The 23,509-nt window shown below is 35.0% G+C and overlaps 1 protein-coding gene and 1 non-coding gene across 2 annotated transcripts in view; one reads left to right on the top strand and one right to left on the bottom strand.

The window, feature by feature from the left end:
* The window catches only part of trps1 (trichorhinophalangeal syndrome I), a 138,115-nt gene that overhangs the window by 21,551 nt on the left and 93,055 nt on the right, over positions 1–23,509 (bottom strand). The window lies entirely within an intron of this gene.
* Positions 4,028–4,099, top strand: trnag-ucc (transfer RNA glycine (anticodon UCC)). The gene has a single exon. It is a non-coding gene; the product is annotated as a tRNA-Gly (tRNA).

Genomic DNA, 23,509 nt, shown 5'->3' with positions numbered 1-23,509 from the left:
AACACTGAAAATACAATCATTTTATGATGCACATAATAAATTTTGTGTTCAATCAAAGCAGAAACTTCTGCAAAGAAGCTTTAGAAATTTGAATTTTCTCAGAGAAGCATAGAAGTAGCCATTTTGAATTCCATTAAAGAGTTGAATTTCATCAAAGACTTACAAAAAGAATTTCATGACAAATATTTACAAGTGGCCACGTTTTCTCTAGCCTGCCTTTATAAAACCAGTTTTCAGAGTCTTATGTACTGTACTTCAAAGAGAAAGTTGTTTTCAATTAACCAAGGAAATAATGCTGGACATTTAAGACCACAACACAAGATAATAACGTGATGTTATATTAATACTGAAGACCACTTCCGAATTACGTCTCTTTTTTGGAACACAAATCCACCAATCCACAAATCCAATAACATGTTTACAACTTTTAACCAAATTGACAAAGGTGTTGTATTCAGGGGAGCTTGTAACAATGCAAACAGGGCAAAAAGTTAAGAGTGGGAAAATTGCAACCTTAATAGGTGACAGTTGATAAAGCAAACTTAGGTAGTAACTAGGTTGAGTTACTTCATTCAAATATTAATGCAACAGTTTATAGCCAGAAATGGTCCTAAAATTATTCAAAGTGATTAATTGTAACTGGCATTGTAACAGTGGCATACTTTTCTGTAATTAATAACTTCATAGTAGCAATCTCTATACAGTAATCAATAAAGTCAACAAGAAATATTTCTTCACTAATAAACATGCCCACTCTGTCCTAATGATGTACTACTGTACCTTCTAAACTATGTCCACATCATTTCTGTGTATCCCTACGTCTGAATATTAAGCACTGTTTAGAATACACTGACAATCCTCTTTTAAAAGACTACTGAACATATAAGATTTTAACAAACTTTTAGACCTGTGGTACAAAATCCCCAACCTACTAAACTAAACCTACATAATGCACAGTGGGAATCGCTGATAAATTTCTGATAAAGCCAAAAATTGGTAAGCCACATGTTATGTTTTATTAACAATACAGATTCTGTAGGGGGATTGGGCAACCTAGGAATATAGAAATACAGAATATACAACATATAAATACAAAATGGGGGTCTGTTTGGGAAGGGAGTAGGTGGAGTGGGAGTGAGGGATTTCTCTGGTCAGTTCGAGTGTCAATTACACAGGAAAGCAAAGTAATCAGCTGTCCCTGTCAAATAACTCAGGTTCCCCAACTTCCTTTTCAATTACCAACTTGTCTGCATTGCCATCTGTAAAAACTAATACATACCTCTCGCTGCCAGTTTCTGCTTTTTCAGTTTCCATTAAACTAGCTGGCTGCAGCTGCTCACGAAAGAAAGCTGTGATTGTCTTTGTTTTCCCTAAGTGCAGGCCCATTTTTCTCCCTGCCATGCACGTGTCAGCTCAAGGTAATGTATTGTCTTTGCCAAAGCACAGGCTATTGCAAAAGTGGGCCCTCTTCATTTTTTGACCTGATTCAGTACATCACCATATCTTGTCTTGCTCAAGCTCTATCTAATATCTGTCACTACCCACGCTAAGGTGCAATGCATTATCCCAAGCACTTTGCATAGATACAGTAATACTTTTCATGTTCAATGGGTGATCATACAGATTGGCTAATAATTTGAGTTCAGGGGACATTAAATCAATATAAAAAACTATACTTTAAATGCCAAAATATTTTGCTGATTTTGCTTCAGGAACTTAAAGCCTATCAAATTATATCACATATTAAACATCCCCCAGACTTCATAACTAAATTTAATTTTAGTATTAACAATTCACATTAACATTTAGACTCCAGTAAATTATATATCACATAGGTAATACTGAAGCAGGTGCTGGCTTATCACATGTACTTTTAATTATCGAATGGAATTACAAACGTAAATCCGAAAAACAAATTGTCAATTTGCCAAGCGGAGTAACACAGTGTTGTTTGGGTTTTGTTTTACAATTGTAGGTGCATACTAAAAGAAATGTTTTTAGTGAATGATCTAATTGAATTTCTTTTACTATTTTCATAATGAAACAGGTTTGGTTAATGCTTAAATCTGAAAAGAAGCCTCTTAAAATACACAAGTAATTACCATGTATTTCTATGGGTGACTGGAGACCTCTACTCATTTGCCATGTAGAAATCAAGAAACTGAGGTAATTAGGACTAAGACCTAATTATTTTCATGTATTTAACAAGTGTGGTGCCAGGTTTCCATAAATCCTCTCATTAAACCTGTAATTCCCCTGTGAATAATAATGCAACAGATTTAGCTCTTTCCTCCACATACATACAGGGAATCATGGTGACTCAAAGACGTACACAATATATTCTTTATCTTCTACTATGATATTATATTGCCAGTGCTTTACCTCATTACTAAATTCTGCAGAAGCTTCTGGCATTCACACTTCATCAGCCCCACTCCAAATAAATGCATCACATCATCTCAGACTACAGTACACGGGCACACTATCTTACACTAGTAATTATCATCCTATTTTACCATCCTATTACAGCCATGGATATTGGCAACATAAAATGTTTGAAAGGTCCACTTTCATTAACCATTCACAACACACCTCAAAAGCAAGATCCATTTGTCTTCCACTATAATTTTGCTTTGTGTTCACATCTGTAGCTACATCTTTGCAACCAAAATAAGCCTTTGATTGGTTAAACTCCACTTGACTATGCAGAAATAATATCTATATCCCAGAGAATGCAGTTTTATTGCATAAAGCGTAAGTGCGACAAAAATGTATAAATTACCAGGCTGCAAAAATCTGGTATGACCCACTATAGATTGTTCAATTCCTCAACTATGAGATATACCAGTTTAAAGGCAGACAAAAAGCCACTTCAGCAAGACAGACATGGCTTATTTAATTGACACACATTTATGTAGTGAACAAAGGTTTTTTGCTTGTTGTGATGAACTAGTTATTTTCAGGTACTAGTTCTTAATACTTTTACTGGAGAACTGAGCACTTATGATGTGTGAGTAAATACAGTATATAGCATTATATACCGTACATTTACATATTCAATACAGTATCTTTAGAATAAAAAATAAATCCAAACGTAACTGCAGTGAAAGTAATGCTTCTGAAAGAAAATGTGTACTATAAACATACCCTATGAACCAATATTACATTTAATTCACTTAAGCAATCTGTGGGCACTCATATTAAATAAACGATTATTTAATCAGCTGCAGGGAAATTAGGTGGACCCCTGCTGACAATTTCAATTTTAGAAATCCTGCATCAACATTTCAGCTTCAGACATTAGAATCTAGCAGCCTTTAGAGCACATCTGGTTACAATTCTAGACATTGCGAACCATCAAGTCCTATATAAGGTGGAGGTTATCTGGGGTTTACTTGAATCCAATGGCTTTTGGTAAATTACTGCCCTAATTGTGTAATTCAGTTTGAAGAGTTTAATATATTCTCCCAAGCACTTTCTAAACCCCAAGAGGTCACAATATACAATATAACATTAAAATTGTAAATGCACAATTTTTTCTTTCTGTAATTTGTTCTTTAACACAGTAAATTGGAATTCATGGTAAACAAAAACGTTAAAACAAAAAGTTCAAAATCAACTTTGTTGTGCCTGCTCAACAATTCACCCTTTATGCAGAAAATGTACATATATATAAACACATTCTACTTATTTTTTATTTTATTTTTTTCCCCTGCACTTTAAATAAACAACACATCTTGAATATCTGTACTAAAGTATTTAGCTTTTGTAAAGTAAGAAAAGGTTTCATTGATTTTTCTCAAATCGCCTTGACTGAAAAGTCTTAAGTATATTTGCTTTAAGGTAACATTCCTACTTAGATTAAGAAATAACAGCTGTTTTTTCCCAGGAAAATAAAATAAACTGACAATATCACAGCAATCTGATAGATCTACATTAAGAACCTCTGCTATATGAAAGTACTGTCCTTAAAGTAGATCCAATACTGTATACAATATCTAAATATATTGTATACAATATACAGCAAGCATTGGTGGTATAGTGGTGAGCATAGCTGCCTTCCAAGCAGTTGACCCGGGTTCGATTCCTGGCCAACGCCTGTGTTTTTTTGGGGCGGAGTGGTGGCTCTGTGGCTAAGGATCTGCGCCTGTGGCTGGAAGGTTGCTGGTTCAAATCCTGCAGCCGGCAGAAGAATCCTACTCTGTTAGGTTCCTGAGCAAGGCCCTTAACCCCAACTGCTCCAAAGGTGCCATACAATGGCAGACCCTGTGCTCTGACGCCAGGCTCTCTCCCTGTCTGTGTGTCTCATGGAGAGCAAGCTGGGGCATGTGAAAAGATAATTCCTAATGCAAGAAATTGTAAAGGGTTAATAAAGTGATGTATATCATTTGAATAAATACATTCCCATGTGTTGCAGTGTAACAAGATTAGGTGCATCAATAATTTATTATTGAACTTGTAGAACACAGAAAAAAAATGTAAAGGTTCCTCAAAACATCTTCCCACACTTTGAAGTGATTACTTGTGTTTTCCTGTCGTATGCCTTCATAACATTGTGATATCCGATATTTTTACTTTTCCAGTGTTCATTTCTTGCCATTCAAAAATACCTGGTGCCCATGTGTTCAACCAATTAAAAGTACCATTTAGCAAAAGCAGAAATTGGCAGAAATAAATGTGCTTCACACAAGTGCACCTACTTTGCAAAACACATGAAGCTGTGCCCTTTCCTTCTGTGCATCATTAATGGCTTAACTTAAATGCCACTGAAATCTACTCTAGATTTTAATTTAGAAAGTATATTGACTCTAAATTTGCTAGAAAGGAAGATTAGAAACAATATACAACATGAAACTTGCTACAGACCTTCTTACATTACTGCATCATTTACAATGTTTAATGCAAACACACCTTCCCTCAAGGCAGAAAAAGTAGTAAATACAGTATATTGTTATTGCATAAAGTTATTTTTCGATTTTTTTCTCCAACAGACTAGATAGTATTGTACTGTATGTTGTGAACTTGCTTTCTATTAAAGAAATCTAAAACACTTGAGACATTGTGTGCAATCTAACCCAGATTAGAATCTACTGAACACACAACAAGATTGGTTGACAATTCAGAAAATGACAGGAAAATACAGTTGACATAATCCATTTGTTCAAACAGGCTAAACTGCGTTCATCCTTTCAAAATGTTAAAAATGTAATCATCAAAATTGCAAAGAGCTATAAGAAAAGGTAGGCAGCACATCATCTGTTTCATGATTTCTCAAAAATTGTCTATTGTCCAGAATATTTATTTTCAAGAGCAAAAGAAACAAGGAACAATTATGGAAAAGGGGGACTAAAAGACAATGATTTATCATATTTTGCTATATTACAGATGCCTGTAGCACTGCAGTTAATTATTCTGTCCATCATATAAATCTATCACTATAAATGTATATTTAGAAAATTACAGTATGTAATACTCTGAGCTTTAGTTGCATTTTTCCCCTCTCTCCTTATGTTGTTAATTGAAGTTAATTGAGGTGGAGCCCAGGGTTAATTGAAATCCACCTGCAGCTTGTTGAGCACAGGCCCTGTTAATCAAGTCTCAACCTAAAGTATAAAAGGGTGGGGCTGGGGAAGCTGTTTGTCTGTGCTTGGTCTTTTGCACAGTTTTGCTGTGTATGATTCTGGGCCTACAATAGATCTCTTTAACATTTTTATCACAATGTTTTGAAAAATACTCAGTTTGTTCAGTCATTTTGATTAATTCATGATTTGTAACTGACCTACTAATGATATGCTGGTGTGACTTTTGTTACATCATGTCTAAGTTATCTTAATATTGAGAGAGTTGATTGGGCTCAAGTGATGGGGTAATTTACCCTAGAGAGTTTCAAGCCTGGTGAAAATGAAGGAAGAAAGAAATCAATAGGCTTCATTTATCAAGAAAAATACACCTTCATGTTGGAAGCTGGCATTCACAGCCAGCAATTTTTTAAAACTCGCAAGCTTCACAATGTGGAAGCCCATGTGTCATACTTTGCCAAGACTAAAACATCATCATGCTCCATCCATGTAATCTCATTTGTACAGCCAGCTCTACCAAATCTGAAATGCCAGTTCATAACAACCTGCACGTTGGCTGTTCAAATTTGAGAAGGCCAGATGACCACACAGAGGCCCAATGTTCGATAGTTTCAGTAGTCTTTAGAAATGAATCATCAGGGTACTCCGATGGATGGCTGTGAATGAAAATCCTAATCGTTGTGTACAACAGAGCAATCAGTGGGCAGGTCCAAGATAATAGTCTGGGGAAGGAATGTCTTGTCACCATAGAAATCCATTTGCAGTGAATTATGGCAATTGGACTGCATGGGGCCAGACTGGTTAAGTCCTCTCTTACTGTCCTTCCTCTGGACTTATGAATCCAGTGCAGTGAACAGGTGTATATGTGCCTATACTCTATGAAAGAAATTGGACTGAATTGAGTTTATGCCAATAATTGCTTCAAATATAAAAAGACACTGGGAGTTTAAAAAAAGAACACCTTGTGCTGTAACTTAATGCTTGTATTATGCACAGAACCTGTGAATTATGAGCAGAACACTCTAGCATGAAAAAACCCAACACACTACTGTCGTGAATAAATTAAACAAAAATGAATGAATAAAAAATAATGTCTTTTAAGATTTTGTTCAGTCCTTTATTTTCACTGTCATCAAAAGCTATAGTGTGGAGCCACTACTTCTATTCCCATAACTGATGCAGAATTATGATTTTTTCAATTATTTTTCAAATACGCTCTTTGTATGCACCAGTTTGCATTTTGCAGTTTGCAACTGCCAAACTTAATTTCAAATGCTGTTGAGTAGTACAATTATTATATATCTTTAAAGTGGCAATATTATTTCTTATCTACGTAAAGGATGCTTCTTCACTGACTTTGACTGAGCTGTTTTAAGAGCAGTGGACGTTTCACATGAATGGCACAGAAAATAAAATGCAAAACCTCACTAAAAACTTAATTTTTAAAATGAAAGCATTGTTCAAAACATTTCAATAAACAACTCAATGTTGTGTATCTATTCCTGAACTTTTTTGTAGCATGAGCCAAGCAGGGATCACAGCCTTCGCTCTCCTCGGAAACTGGGCACATGTGTGAGGAGTCAAAAACGTCTCAGGGCTGTGCGGACTCACTCAAGTCAATTGTCCCTGTTGCCTTCTTCCAATTAATGGGTGCTAGTTCCATCAAGCTCAGCATTTTTAAATCCTGATCTGCCACTGATCCAGTGCTCTGCCACTGAGGTACTTCTAACCTGGGTAGTGTTCTCAGAATAACTAACCTGCATCTCAGAAGAACACTTGGCCTCAGTTGTGCCCAGAAGTACCTCTGTCTCAAACCCGCCTGCTTGTCTGCACCCTGTTCAGCCAAGCACCGGACCAGTGGCATGGATCCAAACCCACCTTCCTGCAACCCTGTGAGCAATGCAGCCACACTGCCTGGATCAGCCTTGATACATTTATAGTAGCTGCCCTCGCCTACTATAACGGATCAGTCCCATCTCTTACTACTCTCTGTCCTGTTTTGGCAGTCTCCATCAGCTCTCATCTGTCTCCAAGCCTTCACTGGGCTTAAGCTATTGTATTCTCCTGCCTGTCGGCAAGATGCGTCCTTCTACATCTACCCATTGCGTCATAACACTGCCTGCTTCAGATGTTTGTGCACCTAATGTTGAGTTATCATTGTGAGCTGCTGTTTAACTTGCAGATACTGACTTCAGACTTCTCCATCAAAAATGACACTGCAGGACTCTATTTTTCCGAAATCCCAGCAAATCTTAAAAGTAAAGCAATATGCTTATGTACAAATTAATAAGGCTCACATTATAATAGGATACACTTTAACAGCAAAGTCCCAATTTTGCCTAAAAAGCACAATTAATAAAATCAGTAAACATAATTTAGTAAGGATAATTTATTTAAAATGTAAGATAATTTATTTTTCACTTGCCTGAACTGCTGGTCTCACTGAGGTACATTGCGATGTAGAAACATATATTTTATTTTTTAGGATACAAGTATAGTATATCAATAATACAGTATCTGTTATTTTCCCAATTCTTTGGAAATGAAAAGTTCTAATGGTGTTATAAAGTAGAACTTCACCATGTTTATGATTTATTATCCAGTGGCTATGAAGTAATTTGTCAACAGGAGCAAGATGCTTTTCTAAACCATTTCAACAAAAAAAAAACACAAAATTGCTGGAAGGTATATGCTAACATAGTTTCATTTAATAGTTTGTTTTAATGTAGTATGGAAAAGACAGAAATCTCAATTTCAGTAGCTAGAGAGAACCCTGAAATGCTCCACTTTTTCACACATAATATTATATATACATACACTATGGAAAGGAACACCTTTCTACTTTAATTGAATTGAGGGCAGCATTTGCAATGGATTTTGGGTATGAATATTAGCAATTACTCCAATCATAATAGTACAGGAGAGACCTGTCCTATGACGTCTCATTACAAAATTTATATGTCAGTCACAGTCAATTGAAAATTCAATTAAGCTTTATCTTTATGCTGTTTTTATAAAAATGACCTCTTTCATCCATTTGTATTCAATAATTAATTAAATAATTTTCTTTATCACAATGGAATCTTTCTGCAGTGTGTATCATGGTTTTTGAATGTGCTCCATTAAGTCCAGCTCCCATTTGATTTATTTAAGTTTAAATTATATTTTCCTGACAGCTCCTTGTGAACAACCAGGTCAAGATGCCAAAAGCAATAGCTAGTTTTTAGAAGGTGTGCAGTTTAGCACCAACCATTTCATTCAAGTAGTCATAAGCCTATTTTAAAATTCAATGTTAAAGGGGAAAGGGGGCATTTAAAAGAGACTTCTAATTCTGGCTGGTATTTATCAAGCCAAAGTCAGCAGCAACAGACATCTGTTTTGCCTCTTATTAGATCTCATGAGCATGATACAGTTTAAAGTTTAAGGTGTGATTTCAGAGCAATGAATTATGGGATTGAACGTTAGCTCTTGTCATTTCACAACACCGAGAAAAGCAGAACCTTCTAAAATTCAGCTGACTGTGTAGTCGTAAAACACATCATAAACCTGAAAGGTGTTCCTTTCTAAGATTTTATTAGGGTAATTGTACTGTGCATATGTCATGATAGCAGACTTCATTTGCATACCATATGAGAAAGTGCTGGTTAACAAAATCCGGCCCTCAAGTGTTAAATAATTTAAAGTGGTTCCAAAGAAAGTAGATAAATTAAATGGTGAAAGCTAGTGAATTCCAGAACCATACTGCTTGCCTGTCAACTCTTTGAAACTCAAGTTCCTAGTACTGACATTAACATCATCATAATAAGAAACACTCAGCATGTAAATCTATACTGTTTATCTACATAGGCAATTTAATTATACTATATCTGTACTGTATACAGTATATAAAGCACTGCTATAATTTCCTGAATTTATAAGCAAAGAGAATGTAAGAAAACACCACAAACCAAAAGCACGGAGAAACTAAGCACCTGAGATGTACAAAACGCACAAATCTTTCTAAAATTAGCTACTTAAATTCATGCCTAGAGTACCAATTTCATATATTGTATATATATAAATTTACTGATCAGAGTTAAACAGGCCCTGAAGGATTATGGAAAAAGTCTCTTCTAAGTTCATGCTGTGCCTGGATTTCTCTAAAGAATTTAATTAATCATCACGTGAATATGATGGGGGAAAAAAACTTTAAGACTATTTCTCAAATTCCTTTGGTTTTTAATTACGCAGTAATTTTTAAGTAGCAAAACCTTTTTTCTTAGATAATAACTGCATAGATTTCCTTTTAAAATAGTTCTTAAAAAGGATACTGTACTGTATGTGAGACACATCTTTACTACTTTGTACTTGATACATGATTTGATAAAAGTTTTCTACATTATTATTGTTGTTGAACAAGAAGCTGAATTCACTGTAGTTTCACTGGAGGGTCTGTAGTTATAATATTTTGCCAATATACTGTAGCAAAGTTGGAAATGAACTTATGTATTCAGTAAGGGTATACTGTATATTAGAAAATGATACTGTTGTAAGACTAACCCTAACATTGCAATTATTAATTGTCCTCTTTGTGGACTGTAAGGTCACTTTGTTGTCATAACAAATGTTATGTCAAGTTTTAACAAATGCAACAACAATGAAGAGAACAATGACACAAGCATAATGTTAGACTGAGAAGCACATTGCCTACCTATCACAAAACAGATCAGAACAGGAAAGGTGAACAGAATGGTTCCACGTATTCATAACTACAAATCACAATCTACACAGCTTTTATTAGCGCTTTTGTTTTGTTTTGCAAATTTTGAACCTATTAATCGGATGAAGAAAGGCACTCTCAATCTTTTCTCATGGAAATACAGTGAATAAAGTCAAACCGGGGGAACTTCTTTACACAACACCTATCTTCAAGATTTGAGGTTCAAAATCATGCAGTTTAAATTTATCCATCTGCTCTTAACTCTCGCATGAAAAAAAGGTATTTCACTACCCAAAATATTAAAGGGATATTTTTAAGATAATTATTCTATTCCTCATTTTTCATACATATATAGTCTATATAACAAACTATTCCGATTAACTTCCTACAGTTCAGTATTAACTTTTAAATTTGATACAGTGAAACCCCTTTTTTTCTTTCCTTAAGTATTTTATTGGTGGTGGTGTAAAAATAGAAAATGCATAATCAATCTCTTTTTTAAAGTAGACCTCTCCTAAGGGAGTTAAAAATCAATGCAGCCAGACTGCTGATTTGACAGGGATTGACCTTATATAAAACTATTAAGAAAATGTGAATTTCAAAATTTGTTGGTGTCTGAGATCAATGCAAATGCTAAACATTTAATATGTTCTCCCTTGCTTATGGGACATTTTGTCATCCAAATGATCAATAAGTCGACACTTTAGGATCATACTACTTTTAAAAACAGTGAAATGCTTGGATTTGTTCACCATAATTAGTGCTTCATTGAAATGTAATGTGTGTGCGATATATTAATTTTAAAATTGATCTGTAGTGAGCAACACTGAAACCTAAAGAAAAATTAAGATATTTTTCCTCCTCAAGAAAACTAAAATTGCTCAAAATGGGAAAGGCAAGTCATTCCATCATGCAAACCAGCACAGGTTGATCAAAAGTACACTATTTTCCTTTTGGTTTCCTATACACTATGTGTACCATAATAAACATGGCCTTATCTACACCCTGACTAGAGTTATAACCACAGCCTTTTTTTTTACTAAACCAAAGACAATCCTACGTATGTTCCTTTATAATGATAATCATACAGATGTATGCAAGCTACTTATTTCATCTAACAATGACAGATCAAAGGTCTTATATGGCTACCAAATCATATGATTCAGTTGTAGACTACATTTCCAATATTTTCTTCATAAGAAGAATTTTTATATAAAGCCATTTTGAATGTAGTTTCTGAATATGCTTCACAGTAAGGAGAAAAAAACACACAATGAGAGCAAACAGCATAATTACAATAACAATTGCTGTAATACAGTAGGAAAGCAGGTGGGCAGACATAGAACCATAAATAAATAAAGCCCTTTTAAACAAAGGTTGCGAGGTGGGAAGTAAGACAGTGGTAAGTCAGACAGGTACTGAAGTAACGGTATTAATGTAGCAATTTGTTTGGAACAATCCTGACAAGGACTCAATTCTAGTATCCAAAGCCTAACTTTGAAAGCTTTTTCTGACAAATCAAATATAACACAACATACAGTATGACTAATCATAAACAAATTTAAATCTTGCGACAAGGATATGAGGTGAGATTGTAAACCAGTATTTGTACTTTACCTGATTTAAAATGAGTTTTTAAAACTGTTAAAAACTCTGGTTCCTCTCTTTAAAAGAGGCTCTCCATGTGGTCAAATGGTGTAGCTGATTTGCCTCATTTCCACATTCACTGTGGATTCAGGTGAGCCTCGGACTAGAGCTTCATGCATCAGGCACACTGTACCACCATGATTTCAAATGATATACACAAAATACAATTACCCACAATTACCCATACCATCATCACCCATAGCAGCCAAACGAACCATAGCATTGCTTGTTTAAGGTAGCAACATACTATGAACAATCTAGACAACATGGCCTGCTATACTGTACATATAATAACTTAAACACTTTGGTAGGAAAAATCATTGTAATTCAGCCTTTTGCCAAATTCCAGACAGCAACCAAACCACATTACCAGTCTGCTTGCCATGAATACAGTTTGAACTTAGACATGGCAAGTGTCAAATAAATCCCATAACAAAATATGACAGTCAAGCCATGTGCCCGCTATCAAAGCATCCCCTGGGCCTTTGCAATCCAGACAAAATTCATGAGATTTTGCCATCTAGATTCTGGGGTATGGATTTCATTAGAATTGGAACATAAATGTAGAAGATCTGAGAAATAACCAAATGATTCCATCAACATTGTTTTCAAATACCATGATTAGAGTTGCATTGTCATAGAATGCTGTGCATGAAGATATGAATCTCTCTCTTACGTAATTCACAAAATACCCAGAGATGAAATTCCCATCTGAACAGAAAACTAAAAGCTAATATTTTACATAATACATAATATAACAGTGAAGGACATGCATATTGCTCAACCTGTAATTAAAAAAGTAATTAAATTCAAAGCAAGAAATTCTGAGCTACATATTTGAGAGTAGTGATATAGTAGTAGCAAGCAAAGCTTCTTGAAAAACAAAAGTATGTAACGTATTTGTATGCAGTAGGTGAAGGTTAATACTCTCACTGCAACTTTATGAAGTACAGAATGTCCACACTAATAAATCTAATAACTTCCATTTATTGAAAGCACAGCAGCAAAATTTATGACGGTAGTCCATCATTGCCAAAGATAACGGCCTGTGATTCCCCTCTATTTTAGTTGAGCATACTCATGTGACTGTAAAGTTTTATTTGTGCATTTCTTTCATACAAGACAATTTTAGTTTTACTTTGAGAGAGATGTTCTTCCTGGTACATTCTCTGTTCTTTCTTCTTCCTTGATTTTCTTAAACTAGAATGCAAAGCGTAACAATGAGTAGAACGAACAGGGAACCCAAGGGGCAATATTGAAAATCAAAAGATCAGGTAATTAGGTACTTATACCTATGTGTCAGGTGTATTTTAAGCAAAATATATGAGATACAGTAGATCAACTGTATTAGCATGCGATCATAATGTAATTGAAATCTCTGAACATTCAAAAAGCTTAGTGTTAGGTCTGTTCTGCAAACCACCAAATTAAGGTACCAATTATAATGCAGTCTAATATAAAGACAATTACTGTATGGATGTGTGATGAGAGCAAATCTCACCCCACTATTAGAAACCCACAGGATCTCACCTATTGTGTAGATTCATTCACATACCAGTGAGCTTCAGTTATACCAGTGAAAGTATACTTTAATAACATGACAACAAATGACTATACAAAATTAACCAACATCTGTTTTCAGCTCAGTATTGTTTGAAAGGAATGGCACAAAATACATTCCAGACTAAAATAAACTATTAACCTTACTGTTTGGCAAAATATCCAACATTTAAGCATTGAAAGAACTCAATTTGAAATAAAAATATTTTACCAAAGGTAAAGGTTAAGTTCATAGTTTCTACCAGGAAGCAACTAAATGTGGGTTGAATCTGGGTTGCTAATGTGAGTGCCCCTCTATACGTATGCATTCTTGATCATATCAAATGTACGGCATGTTTTTTTTATTCATGCACACATCTAGAAATGGTTAATGGAATGAAAACAGAGTACATACAGATAAGATGGTTATTCTCAAATTGGGATAATGCAACTATTGTAGTGCCACATGGTTCTGTGTTAGGACCATTGTTCTTCCTAATTTATAGTAATGGTTTAGATTCTGCTATAGTTAGTAAAGTAGACAAATTTGCAGACGATAATAACCAAACTAACAAAATAACCACATAAAGACCAAAATAAGGTTAGCAAGCAGTAATGCAGCAAAGAATATTCAAAATTCCAAAATCTTAGTATCAGCTAATAACACTGTATTACGTCCCTGTGATAACGTTGAGCCAGATAATTTATACGTTGTACTAAATCCATATTAGGTGCCTGAGTGTAGAGACAGTAAATGAATCATATGGGCTCCCTCATTATTTACTCTGGTTTAGTTTTGAGTATTGAGATAAGTGACATGGTATGTCAGGACTTTAAAAACTATTTTGTTATTTAAAATTTCATGGCCCTCTCTGGAAGAGTAGGGATGTTAACAACAGTATCCTGGCTTAATTTTTTTGAGTTTGAAAAAACCCAGTCTCCCTAAAGTTCCCCCTTAATTTCATTTTTGCAGCAATTTCCCTCATGTGTGCTGAGTCTACTGTCGCATAACACCTGCCACACATCACACAGGTGGGTGCTCTCCTTAAGTAGCAGATGAAGTGGGCCCTTTCCTATATGTGAAGTGCTTTAGGATCCATTGGAATGAAAAGCAATATATCAATGCCAGGAATTATTATAAGTAATGACATAGAGGTCTGAAAGCAATATCTCAGAAAAAGGAAGACCAATGTTAAAAGAATCAAGTGACAACAGCTCTGAGTCTTTTCCTACTTTTTTTTTCATTCAAACTAATTCTCTTGATATACTAAAAGGATATAAAAACTACTACTTAATTTCTTATTCAGAGTGAGAAGTCTTTTTTCCTCCTCACATAGTATTGCACATACTATATACAAGTCAGTTTTTCACTGAATAACTGAAATAGCAAAATATTTTATTTCCTTCTTTCTATATTCCATTTTAATGCTATTATAGACGTATTATCTATAGCTTTACTGAGAAGAACTTTAATATCTTATGACAAAAGTGCTTTCTAAATTTTAAAACATTTGTTGGTGAGCAAATCTTTTCTACTTCCTTTTATTTTCAGTAGGTGTTGATTTAGTTACTGTATATTAGAGTGGTTCTTCTGATAACAAAACACTAAGCTGAGTATTTGTTATTTCATGAAAACAGAGTACCCAATGTTTGCTTTTTGAGGAAAAGTTAAAATGATCAAAATGAACTGATTAAGTATCTGTATAAATAGCTATTAAAAAGACATGATTTGAATTAATGTAGGAAAAGATATGAACATGCCCCAGTAAAATAATCAAAATCACCCGATTCATCTGCGTAATGTATTTCAGACTGTAGTGGCTGTACTGTAGCATGAGAAAGGAAAACTTAACCTGCCTGTCAGCAAAATGACTGAAATTCGCCATCTGAATAACAATCATCTGCACGCTCAGAGGCCGTTAAGGGGGAACACGTTGACAGCTGACAGACTGCAGTGCCATCATCTCTGGCAGAAAGAACATCCAAGGTGGTGGCAAAGGGGGCATTTTATTCATCAGTGAATGGCGTTTTTCCATTTGATGGGCATAATAAATAACAATCTGTGTGGACATGTTGTGTTAAATGTTCTTGTCTAATGTTGAACTAGTAGGAAAGTGAAAGTATGAAAGAGTTGGAAACGAACCCCCATAACAGAAGAACACCTTTGCTGCACACTGGGGGCAGAATTACTGCTCAGTGATACAGTGAGAACTTCAGTCAACAGTTTTTCCATTCCTGAAAGGCAATTCAGAAGAGCTGGCTTTCTAGCAGAGCAACTCAAGACCACACAAGTGTTAGGACTGCAGTGGCACAACTTCAAGAAATCCTTGTTGAGGTCTTGCCACGGTTATTTTTTTTTTCTCCAGAACTGTGTCCAAGAGAATATCTCTGGAAACAGCTCACCATTACAGCAGACCAACATTACTGAACAAATTGGCCAACCTTCGCCAGCTGTCTGTAGCTGCACAAAGAGTGGCCCAATGGCTCATAGCACTCTGTTCAAAGGCAGAAGAGGTCTACATACTGTATCAGTGATGCCAGGACTTGACACAGACTATTTTCATTTTTAATGTGTCACTTCTCACTGATTATTTCTGTTATATTTTGTTTACATTTTCTCTGATTTTATTTATCTAGGTTTAAAACATCTGCTACAAAACCATTGGGACTTCTCCACTCTCCATTGAAACCATTGAAAGAACTCTGAGTGGCATTTATTTTGTTCATTAGCATACATATGTATGCATACATACAATCTATACAATCAATTTAAGCACAATGCATATTAATCTATCTGAAAATGTCTCAATACATCATACAGCTATAACAAAAATTGGTTTCAGTGCTTATCTTAATACATTGTTTTGAATGCTTACCATAGCAACCAAGTATTCAATGTATGGCCCCATGTGAAATTATTCTGAATAACATAATAAAGTGTTTATATTCATATATCTACCTTTGCCTGTCTCAGTACTTTATGCCTGGAAGACATCTGTTCAGCTCACAAGCTGAGGCATAAGGATAATAGTCAGTATTTATCTCCCTTGTTGCTGTAGAACAGAAGTAGAAAATAGTAATATTAAAATCATTGGCATGAAAACAAAACAAATTTAATCTGGATACTCAAGACTTTTTTGTCACCTAGGGATAGTTTAAGTACTAATAAAATAATCTATTTAAAATAAACCTGCACCTGTGTTATTCTGATAATCATGACCAGCCTGCAATGGACTTTGGCATAAATCATAATTTTGGGAAAAAAAACGAATTCATTTAACTTTATGACCTTGACACATGTATGAAAATGCAATTGTTTGCTCATTATACAGGGAACAGGTGGCTGTGCATGTTTTATGGAGAGGACCAATGTAAAATATATTTATTGCATGCTCATTTGCTCATGAAAAAAGTAAAACAATATTCCATAAAGCCACCTTCACAGAACCAAGTTTACTTTAATGAAAGTTTGACTTCCATAATCAGAGTGTGCAATATAATAATCACAAATACAAGCTTGTGCAGATGTACACTCCCACCCCAAAAAGAGTGGTAGTCAAGTAAAAACCTTCATTCTTGCCATAACAAGTCCACTTTTCTTTGTTTGTAATTAGGTTGATTATCTGTGCCCTGAGACAGATGGGTAATGAAAGCCACTTTATTCTATTAAATCCCCAGTTAATGATATCCATGTGGAAAAGCACTCGGGCTAGAACCCATCACTTCCAATCAGAAAGATGCTACAATGCAGCACTGTGCTCCATATGACTTTCAGTGCTGATCAAAAAAACAAAACCCTATAGTAGGAATCATGTGCAAGTCGTGTCTAGTAACAGATGTGTACAGGTATGTCGAGTAACAGATGAGCCGTCCTGACACTCAGATTAAATGGGCTGAGGCGGAAACTTTCAACATCTTGAGAAAGCCTGGCACACTGACTATTTTTGTTTCAAGTCTGTTTTCCCCTGTGACCCATATTACATTTATTTTGATGACATTAGCCCTACTACTGTGTTAATGTGCGCATACAGGTCACTAAGGAGGAAAAGGAAAAAAAAAATTATATGTCCAACAGTACAAAGGCATCCAAGCCTAGAGTCGGTTTGGATTTTCTCTGATCCGCAGGGTTTTTCAAACCAGCTACGCCCTGACCCAAACTGCAGCAGGGGGTATTGAATTCCAAGCAGGAGGCATATGGAGATGATAATCAAACAGTAGTTTGACAGTGTCACTGTCACGTGATCTGAAAGTAATTTACTTCCATCAATCTTCTGCTTGAATGCCATGGGCAGAAATTCTGCTTAAAGCTTGCCTTGTCATTTTTCATTTTACTCGACTTGATGTCCCTTACAAATGGGCAGCACTGTTTTTTAACCACTGATTCTGCTGTCTTTCAAACAATAACAATACAATAATCTTATTTCAGAGAGGATCATTTTACTGCTTTCATCTTAGACATTGTGTTTTATGTAATTTGAATGACAATACTGCACTTACATACAGTATAAATGTGCGTATTTGTGCATTTTCTGGCTTCTGATTTCTTTTTGTCTTGTAGCTATAAGATGTACATGTAATGCCACTAGTATCCCACACACCATAGCTACATTCCAATTTGGATTACAGTTCTTACACATTTTACCCTCTTCTATTTTATTCCCCTATTTTTAGCTGAATCAATTTCAAATTCTGTCACTGTCTGCAGTCAAGAAATAATGAAATTGCGATAGTGAAATGTTATCCTAGCACAACTGTTTTATTTCATGCACCTAATCCACAGTTGCTGTAAAACTACTGAGGCAAGGACTTTGAGTGGTACATTAGCTGTTTTTGAATACAGCCTTAGAGTTTATCTTATTAAAAATATAATCTACGAGACTTAGATTTTCTGGGTATCTTAAGAAAGGATGGAGCTATGAATGGATGGATTGATCAACATTTTCATGTTTTCCTACTTCCATTGATGTACAGTACAGTAAGTGAAGACATAATGGATTTCTAACTGCAAGTGTAAAAAACAAGATTTATAATTTAATGTGCCATTAATTAGATAAAAATATATTTTAATGTAGAAGAAAATAGTTATGTTTAAGGATTCTAGTAGACTTCTATTTTAAGCATAAGCAAGCACTGCTGAAAACAGCTATCTACTGTAGGTTTGGAGAATATCTTTTTTTTTGCTGATACAACTACAGATCAAATCACTCGAGCAGTGCTTTTGAATTAAAATGGAACCTTTTAGACAGACATGCTTTAAGATGGTAGGAAAAAATGTTTGCATTTAAATTACTCAATCTGTCAGGACAAAATGTTAAAACTAATGGAAATCTGTCTAGCCCAAGCGCTGTTTTATGTTCACAGTTTCACTTGTGTTAGTTTAACACTGTACCTAAATCTAAACAAACAAGAGCCACAGATGTCATAAGCGTGATGTAATTTTATCATTCAAAAAAAAGGCCTTTAAGAGAACCTGACTTACAGAGAAGCACAACAATCATGGTTCTTCAATAAATAACAATATGTTCTGAAATGCACTGACACTGGAGCATGAAAACAAAAACATTACCGGCATTTATCATATAAACTGTGGAAATGCATTTAAACTGCCTCAATGTTGGATCTCTTTCAGTGAATCCCTTAACATTAATGGGAAAGAGCACTACTGAGACTTATTACTGATTCAATCAGGAGATACAGTGAACTACCCCCAATGCCCTGCAGCAAATTGAATAACAAGCCTGTTTCTAATTTCCACCAACTCTTGTATTTAAAGATACCCTGTACAAATTAAGCATTGACCTTAAATGTAAAAATAACATGACCAGCATTTTTTTCCAACAACCTCACTATTGACCTTTGTAAAAACTGTAGTCACAAGCCATTATTAATTACTCTTTTAAACCCTAAATATAGAGGCTAAGCACATTTAATTAACATTACTTCCATAAATCTGTTATTCTGTACATAAAGAATGGGTGAATGATCTACAATCTTCCAGTAGCTAGTAATGCCATTCTAAGAAATTCATTATATGGAAGAAGACAGTGCGGTGCATTTCAGACAAATATAAGATTACATAACAAACTCTTTATATATTTGTGTATGTAAACAAAATTGTTAAAAATGAAAAGAGTGTTTAGACAAAGTAGTATATATCAAATTAAATGTAACTTTTTCATCATCATTATAATTATTTCTACCAACAATCATGATCATCATAATCCCAACTTTCACAATTGGTTGCTCCATTTATGAGCCTAACAACTAGACATAGTGACTCTAAATTTTGCAGTGATTAATTTGGCCTACTCACACCTACAATACCTAATACAGTGAGTTAAATGAGGGAAACAAAAAATATTACAGCACTCCAGCTCAAACAAATGTGCAGAATATGCACTGTATATAACAGAATCATTTAAAGTTCCTGAATGATTGCATGCCTACAATTGTTAATTATTCTAGCAGGCAATTTGCTATGAGTATTTTAGCAATCAATAAAAGTAATGTTTTAAATAAATGTATAATTTAAAAGCCATGTTTGCCAACAATTAGCACTGCAGGGTTCTGATACAATTAGTGTGTTTTCAGCTCACTGTATTGGAAAGGCAAATTTCCAGTTTGGGATGAAGGCTTATTTAATGTTAAACTTATTAGAATTTGAAAAAAGAGTTGCTAACGCATAGCAGTAAAATCACTTTCTTTAGCTAAGGCACACTGATATCAAGTTGCATGTAATTTGTTGTTACTGTTATAGTTGTTGCTTTGTTAATGGTCATTGGGGAGAAATCACTGAAAACATGCCAAGTACAGCTGCTGTCTTTCCTACAATCCACAGTTGGGCCCAACAGCTATGCAGAAACACACCACAAATTCATAGCACTTCTATTTTTCATTAAGCTATTCAACAGTTGTAAAATACAGAATTCAACTTTTTATTTGACCATATCTTGCAGAGCTGCTAATGGCAGAGGGCAATCAATGTTATAAGAGCAGGTTCTTACCAGAATGTTACATTTATTGAGTTAATGAATTGACCCACAGTGTAACAAAGCTAACCAATGCTATACTATTGGAATGATCTGAGCCACAGAGAAGATTCTGTAGAACAGGGTGTTACTTTTCATAGTGTAAACACTATGAAAAAAACTGTGCTTTTCAGCAATGAAATTTACATGTACGATGCAGAGATATCTGCACGGTGCAAATGTGTTTATTTTTGGAAACATAAATGTTTTTCAAAAAGAATTGAGTATAAGGAGCATCTTTCAATTGTACTACCCTCAATTCTTAAAATTAAGAAGTACATACTGTATACTGGGATTTAAAGACATAACATCAAGAGATACAGTACAAATAAACCACCAAAATATCAGTGGTACTGTACCTATGCAAATAGACCAAAATGAAATACATGTAATGTCAACATGAAAAAAATTGAAATTACTTCCAGCAAAGGCACTTGAATATGTTTTGATATTCTTGCATTGGTATATTTTACAGATCAGAGTTTAAAAACAACAACTTACAGAGACAACAGGTGGGACCCCTGATCCTTATCTGACTCCTACTGAGTCAGTGTGCACACTAACATGAGTCTTGTTTAAAGCTTTTACAGTGAAGCAACTTTATGTAGGGATGTGATGTTAGAACCATATGATTTGCTTTAAAAAGCAGTAACATCCTATGAACAAATCCAAAAGCAAAAGCAGAGTAGGACAAACAGTAGTGTGCTATCAAAACATCTTAAACCTTTCCCCTACCAGTTTAGGACACATTTGGCAATTAGAAACTGATGCCCCTCAATATCTTCTCCCAAGTGCGATATGTTATACTTACAATGTATGATGGAAGCACAATAAAAGGATCCATAATAAGCAATTAAATTTGCAATGGCTAGCATGGAAACACTAACAACCCTTTTGGGGGATGTTTAATAAAACACAGAGAATGTTGAATGTATATGGAAGAAAAGGCACAAAGTATTCACTTACAAAGAAAAACTGACATGTCAAAGAATATGTAAATGAAGCCAGCTATAAAAACTTTGCAAAACTGTCATGGGCTACCAGATTTATTCCACAATGGAGAAAAGGGGAATCACCATGCCTCAATGGGAGTTATAAAACATTTTTTTCCCCAACCAGAATAGAAATGACAGCTCAATGCAGTAAATATTCCCTAAAAGACTTGTGTTAAAATTTTTCCAATTCAGTTACATGATATTTTATGGTAACAATGGGTATATTAGCTATTGCACCTCACAGATTTAACACTACAGCATGACTGAACAGTCTGTAGTAAGATTCCTAAGGCATTGTATTGAGGTTAATTTATTTGGATGATAATTTTATCAAAGCAATTTACCCATTGCATATAGTATTCTACTGGCAAAATATGAGTGAAGCATTTTGCTCAAGGGTGCCACAGTAGTATCCCATGTAGAAATTGGACTCCCACCCTTCCAGTTAAAACTGTAGAGTTCTGACCACCACGCCATTACTGTCTTAGGTTATAAACCATACATACAGTAATATAAAACCTTCTAAAAATCTATAGTATAAGTATGTTAACACTGTATACCTTATAGATATCAGTACAATTTTATGAGGCTACTAAGGATATATTTTTACTCTTACCTTCTCAGATGCAGCCTCTTCACCATACATTAAATATTTATCAATGACGTTTGGCAAAAAGTCTTAGATAATGGCACACTGAGATTCCCCCCAAAATTCAGCTTACACTTTATATGTTATCATGAAACTACTCTTTAATTTAAAACTACTGCCTTTTTCATTAGGATTTTTGACATTAGCAGAGTGCAGTTCAGAATATAAATTTAATGAAAAGTACTGTACTGTAGCATGACCCTAACCCACTCGGACAATATCTCACTGATGCTTTAATGGAGACGTGACATTTTTGCGGAGTTTACTGCAATGAATAAATGATAAGAAAAATTAAGAAATGAGCAAAAGATGAGCTAGTTAGTCATGCTGCTTTACGGATCCAAGGCTCTAGTTTTGATTCTGGATATGGGATTCTGTTTATATGGAATTTGTCAGTAGTTATATGGAATACCAGTCCCATTTTGAACCCTGGGTTAACCTTGGACTGCTTCATCCCTCACTAAGACAAGTGGCTAACTTATAATGAATGGGTTGATGGATAAAATATAGCATACTTTACACAGCAGGTATGCCAACATTGACAAGAGCACAGTTAAAGGACAGAAGAAAAGCCTACATCTACATATTACACCATAATGATCCATTCTTTATTTTATAATCTACTGTACACCCTGACACCTGCTGTGATGACCTGTGGTCTACATCTCATGAAGGACTCCATCTTGGGTCCTCTGGACATTAGTACACATACAGTACACAATGATGACTACTCATCTTACCAAACTGTAGGTAAAAGCTTACAGCCACATTAATCATGTGGCTCATAATCACGACGAGTTCAGCTAATTACAATGACAGTGATATTTAAAGTACATGAAAGACAAACCAGTGTAACTACTGCATATAATTGATGTTTAGATTCCATTATGGCATAAATAGAAAACACAGCCAGAGTTTTAGTTTTAAATCAACTATTTTTATTCCATTGACAACAAGGCTTTCCATGTTTCCCTTTCATAATTAATTTTGCAGGGACTTCCCTCCAAAAGTAACTCTTAAAGATTTCTAAATAGACCTTTTTTCCCCCAGAACACATGTAAGAAAATACAATATGACTAAAATATCATTGTAATGTTTCTAAAAAGCTCAGCTGAACTTTGAAGTCTCCCATCCCAGGAGACTTCTCAGCCAGATTCTTTGCAGGTCTGAGCAACACGGAGCTCTGCAGCCTCCTGTGCACTTACCGGCTCATTGTGCTATTGGTGAGGGACAAATATTTCCTCCAACTGCTGGTACAGTGCCATGTAGCCCAGGACATGCTATTTGAGACAAATCATTTGAGTGTAGGCAGGTCAGAGCAATCTGCCTGCACTTCCTCATTCTCCCCTATGTGCAGTTGCAGAGCTTGTAGC

Source organism: Atractosteus spatula, chromosome 12, assembly GCF_055471065.1.
Source record: "Atractosteus spatula isolate fAtrSpa1 chromosome 12, fAtrSpa1.hap1, whole genome shotgun sequence".
Taxonomy (NCBI): Eukaryota; Metazoa; Chordata; class Actinopteri; order Semionotiformes; family Lepisosteidae; genus Atractosteus; species Atractosteus spatula.
This window is presented reverse-complemented; position numbering and strand designations above follow the sequence as displayed.